The sequence below is a fragment of the Triticum urartu genome, chromosome 6, assembly GCF_003073215.2.
Source record: "Triticum urartu cultivar G1812 chromosome 6, Tu2.1, whole genome shotgun sequence".
In the NCBI taxonomy this organism is placed as follows: Eukaryota; Viridiplantae; Streptophyta; class Magnoliopsida; order Poales; family Poaceae; genus Triticum; species Triticum urartu.
In genome coordinates, this window is record NC_053027.1 from 488,060,249 (window position 1) to 488,066,369 (window position 6,121).

Below are 6,121 nucleotides of genomic sequence, written 5' to 3' on the forward strand. Positions count from 1 at the left end.
TGCTTGTGTTCCTATCCTTGTTGCATCATATAGGTTGCTCACCTAGTTGCATATCTAGACAACCTACTTTGATGCAAAGTTTAAATTGTTAAAGAAAAGCTAAAAATTGTTAGTTGCCTATTCACCCCCCCTCTAGTCAACCATATCGATCCTTTCACCATGCTATGCTCGTAGACGTGGTTTGGTTTGGGTGATCCATGACAGATGTGAGATTGTTAATTAATGGTTAACTTAAGGTGGCTACTTAAATACACATCTGGGTGGATTGGTTGCGGGCACCTGGGGATATACCAGTGTCGTCCTTTGGTTCGCCACCTAGGCTCAAAGGGATCATAAGATTATTCATGCTAGAAACTTCCGTGTGCAGCCACAAGCTATTATGGGTTCTAGCATAGTTGAGTATGTTGTATGACCTCTTTCAGTGAGAGGCTAGCAGATGTAGGGGAAAGTAGGTGTAACTGTCTACCCAGAGTAAAGAGTTAATGCTTCTGAAAGACTGTGTCTCGGTCATCCGTTTCTCAAACACCATGTAGTGCGAGAAATCCAACGGAGGAGATCAAGTCTTGTGGGGAAAAGTGCGCAAACCTCTGTAGAGTGTACAAACTAATCATGGTTAGCCGTGTCCCCGGTTATGGACATCTTGTGTATCTGGTTATTGAATTATCATGTTGATCTCATCACTCTAAATTAATTTGTTGGGTTGTTAACTACTGTTTAATTGGGATTGAGATGGGGTTACCATTCTCAATGTTTATCAACTACCATGATAGTTAAACAAAATATATTCCTTTGTTGTAGGAAAAAATTGGCTTTTTGCAAAAACATGATAACCATAGAGCCTCCACCAACCATATATGCATGTAGTGATAGAATTTACTTGTTCATTGCTCTATTGTGTTATCTTGCCAGCATATTCCATGTGCTGACCTGTTTCGGGCTGCAACATATCACGTTGCAGACTTTTCAGACGAAGAGTAAGGTGCGCTAGGTCATTTGTCGTGCACTCAGCTATGCCGTTGGAGTTGATGGACTCACTTTATCTTCCAAGCCTTCCGCTGTTATCTTATTTAGATGGCCTAAAGACATATTATTGTAATAAGTTCTCTTGTGAGACATTCGATGTAATAAGTGTGTGATTGCTACTCTATTATAAATCCTTCGAAGTACTGTGTGTGTCAGCATTACTGATCCAGGGATGACACTTATGCACAGAGATTTGACCATCTGAGGTCGGATCGCTACAAGCCTCATGCCAAGTTCTGCTGATATGATATCTCCTTCTGGGTAGTAGACAACCCTCATAATTCTTGCACTCAATGAATTAGGTTCCTCGAACAATCGCCACGCCTACTTAGCAAGCAGAGAAAGATTTAAAAACTCCATATCTTTAAAGCCCAAACCGCCCATATGCTTCAGCATAGTTAATGTATCCCAAGAAACCCAGTGTGGCTTTCGTTTTCCTTCCTTGCTTCCTCACTAGAACCTCCTTATAGGTAAATTCAAATGCTCACATAAACCCCTTGGCAGTTTAAAACAAGACATGGATTCAGTAGGTACAACCTGTATGAATGACTTAATCAAGATCTCTTTGCCCCCCGCTGATAACAGGAGCTCCATACATCCCTGGATCTTACCCCAAACACTATCCTTCAAATATTTGAAAGCACCATTCTTGGGCTTCCCCACATCAGTTGGCATTCCCAAGTATTTCTCTAAGAGATATTCATCTTATACACGCAACACACTTTTCATAGAAGCTCGCATATTGTTAGGGCAACCTTTGCTAAAATGATTTGAACACTTGTCATAGTTCACCCGCTGTCCAGATGCATTTCAATAAGCATTAAGTACTTGAACCATCTTAGTCGCTCCCTCCACATTTACTCTAGCAAATAGCAAGTTGTCGTCTGCAAATAAAAGATGATTGACTAGGGGTGTTGTAGGCGCCACAAGGATGGCTGACAAATTTTCTGATGTCCCCCTGCTCCTCTTCAAGAGGCATGATGTAACGCCCCGGACACACCCGCCGGTGGTCGTTACTCCTGGCGGGATCTAGACTGGCCCCACAGATCAATACTAGTCTTTTCTGCGCACTTTGTCCTCACTCGTGCGCACCCGGGAGCAACTTCTCGGTCGGTCACCCATTCTGACACTACTCCAAGCTGAGCACGCTTAACTTTGGAGTTCTGTCCGAATGGGCTCCCAGAAAAGAAGGAATTCCTTATTGATATGAGTAGTCTATCATCCCTAATAAGCCAGGCCATCACATACACCCCCACTCAGAGGAACCGACGTCCTCGTCGGGTCACAAGAACGTTCCCTCTTGGCACATACGTCTGTGCATCCAGTCCGGTACATGTGCCATGCCGGGTGCCACGACGGGTCACAAACGTCATGAACAACATGACCGCGCACCTGTCCGCAAACATCCGTGTAACCGCGAGGGTCGGCTCTGATACCAACTTGTAAAGCCCTCGATGCGGTTATAGCTCCCACGTCTCGAGGCACGACTTAGAGACATAACCGCATGGAAAGCAATGTCGCAAGTCAGGCAATCATTACAACAAACCATGTAATATATAATAAAAAAGGGGAGATACATAGTTGGCTTACACTCGCCACGTCACATCAAAGTACATAAATAACATCCATCATACCAACACTCATGGCCCGACTACGGTGCCAAAATAGAAGAAAACCCAACATGCGACAAGGCCCTGAATCAAACCCCAACTAGGCACCACTACTGATCATCGGGAAAGGAAACATAATAACGCTGAGAGTCCTCGTCGAACTCCCACTTGAGCTCGTACTCGTCACCTGGAGCGGAATCACCTGGACCTGCATCTGGAGTTATAGAATCTGTGAGCCGCGGGGACTCAGCAATCTCGCACCCTCGCGATCAAGACTATTTAAGCTTATAGGAAGGGTAAGGCAAATATATATGTGGAGCTGCGGCAAGCGACTAGCATATATGGTGGCTACCTTATACGCAAAAGAGAGCGAGAAGAGGAGGCAAAGCGCGAGCGAGAAGCTAGAAGAACAACCTGCGCAAGCATAACTCCAACACCGTGTCCACTTCCCGGACCCCGCCGAGAAGAGGCCATCACGGCAACACACTCAGTTGATTCATTTTAATTAATTAAGGTTCAAGTTATCTACAACCGGACATTAACAAATTCCCATCTGCCCATAACCGCGGGCACGGCTTTCGAAAGTTCAATCCCTGCAGGGGAGTCCCAACTTAGCCCATGACAAGCTCTCACGGTCAACGAAGGAATAGACCTCCTCCCAAGACGTTCCGATCAGACTCGGTATCTCGGTAACTCAAGACACTTCGACAGGTTAAAACAAGACCAGCAACACCGCTCGAATGTGCCGACAAATCCCGATAGGGGCTGCACATATCTCTTTCTCAGGGAACACTCAGATTGTCTTAGGTACGGGTAGGCCAGCACAGAGTTGCCCCTGGTGGCCACCGGCAGCTGACAGGTGGACCAACACTCAGAGGAGCACTGGCCCGGGGAGGGGGGGGGGTAAAATAAGATGACCCTTGAGTCTGCAGAACCCAAGGGAGAGAAAAGGCTAGGTGGCAAATGGTAAAACTAAGGTTGGGCATTGCTGGACAAGCTTTAATCAAGGCGAAATATCAAGGGGTTCCCATTATAACCCAACCGCGTAAGGAACACAAATCCGGGAACATAACACCGATATGACGGAAACTAGGGCGGCAAGAGTGGAACAAAACACTAGGCGAGAGGCCGAGCCTTCCACCCTTTACCAAGTATATAGATGCATTAAGATAACATAGCAATATAATGATATCCCAACAAGTAAATAAATGATGTTCCAACAAGGAACGGTCTCCAATCTTCACCTGCAACTAGCAACGCTATAAGAGGGGCTGAGCAAAGCGGTAACATAGCCAATCAACGGTTTGCTAGGACAAGGTGGGTTAGAGGTTTGACATGGAAATTGGGAGGCTGACAAGCAAAAGGTAGGCATCGTAGCATTGGCATAGCAAGAGCGAGCAAACTAGCATAGCAAAGATAGTAGTGATTTCGAGGGTACGATCATCTTGCCTGCACAGTTGTCAGAGTTGACTGGATCCTCACAAGCAAACTCAACGCGCTCCTCGGTAGCGAACTCTTCTCCCGGCTCTACCCAAACAAGACCAAACAAACAACAAGGATACAATCAACCACGTGCAGGACCAAGCAATATGATGAAATGAAGATATGCTATGCGGGATGCGATGCGGGATGCAAAATGCAAGATATGACAGGAAATGCATGAACCTGGCCTCAACTTGGAATTCCAAGGGTGCCACTGGAAAGATGAGATGAAATCGCTTGAAAACGATATAAAGAACGCCGGAATCGGAGTTACGGTTTGGAAATGGCAAGCGTTTCAAAATTGACACCGGTCTGCGATTTACAGCAAGAAGGCATCTAAATGCAATAAGATGAACATGTTACAGCCACCAAACATGACAACAAAATACATGGCAGGGATGTACACAAGATGCTTAACAAAAGACTAGCACTGAGCCACGGCCAATTCATCCATTATGAGGTTCAAACAAGCATGGCAAAAACGCAAATGCAAAACAGATTCCAGACTTAGTGAAATTAACACTTGTCTGAAATTCAGATCACGAAGCCCTCTTCGGAGCAGCAAAACAACATGATACATGACCTGATTATGATAAATAAAAACATGGCATGGAGCTACTCAACAAGCTTAACAAAATACCCAAAGTGACCTGGGGCCAAAGGGGTTCACAAAATATACTAACGGGCACACGAACATAGCTAAAATACAATCAGTTTTCAGACTTAGTGAAAACTGAGTCATGCTGAAATATAACTCACGAAGGCATGTAAACGAGCTCGATGCACTCACTACGGTGAAAGTCATGGCAAGGCAAGCATACATCCATTAAGAAGGCATAAAATTCTAGCTAGACATGGCAAGAACAATGGCATAGCATGCACGGATCAACTACAATAGCATCGGCAAAAATGACAAAAGTCTACGATGAACTAGCAGATCTGACAATTAACTCACGAAGCCTCCTTCTAAAAGCATTTTGGGCATCAAGATGCACTCAAATTAAAATGATGCAATGGAATTAAATGATGTACTCATCGAGACGAACATTTTGATATACTATATGTCCAAATCGGAGCTACGGATGCGGAGATATCACTGGTCAAAGTTAGCACAAAAATTAGGGTTCGGGAGCGAAAAGTCAACCGTCCAATTTCCAGATCCAGATCCAGATCGGGCACGGGAATCGAGGCCGCCGGAGTACTGTTCACCGGAGAGAGAGGGTTCGCCGGAGGAGGACCGCAGGGGCGTGGGGAGGCTCGCCGGAGCCCGATCCGGCCGTCGGAGGAGCCGGACGAGGGTGGCGGGGCCCGGTGGTGGCCACGGCGAGGTTGGGCGGCGGCGGGCGCGCCGGCGGACGGCGGGGCCGCGGCTCGAGGTGAGGGCCGGCGACGATGGCGAGCGGCGGCGCCGGTGCCCCAGGTGGCCGGCCGCGAGGAGGGTGGCGGCGGCTGCGGGCGTTAGGCGGCGGGGCGATGACGCGGGCCGGGAGGGCCCGCGGCGGGTCTCGGCGGGCCGGCGGGGCGGCGAAGTGGGCGCGGTGGCGGCAGCGAATGGGAAGGCGCCACGTGGCGGTGGCGGACGTAGTGGACACGTCCGGCGCCGGCGGACGTTGTCTGGCGCGCGGAGGAAGAGGAGGGCTAGGGTTTCGGGGGAGAGATTCGAATTTTTCGGGAAGGAGCTATATATAGGCATAAGTGGAGCTAGGAGAGTCCAAATGAGGTGCGGTTTTCGGCCACGCGATCGTGATCGAATGCTCTAGATGATGGAGCTGAGTTTGGTGGGTTTTGGGCCAAATTGGAGGGGTATTGGGCTGCAACACACACGAGGCCTTTTCGGTCCCTCGGTTAACCGTTGGAGTATCAAACGAAGTCCAATTGATACGAAACTTGACAGGCGGTCTACCGGTAGTAAACCAAGGCTTCTTGGCAAGTCTCGGTCTAATCCGGAAATGTTTAATCCCCACACACGAAAGAAAGCTAGAAATGACCACCGGAGGAGAACGAAG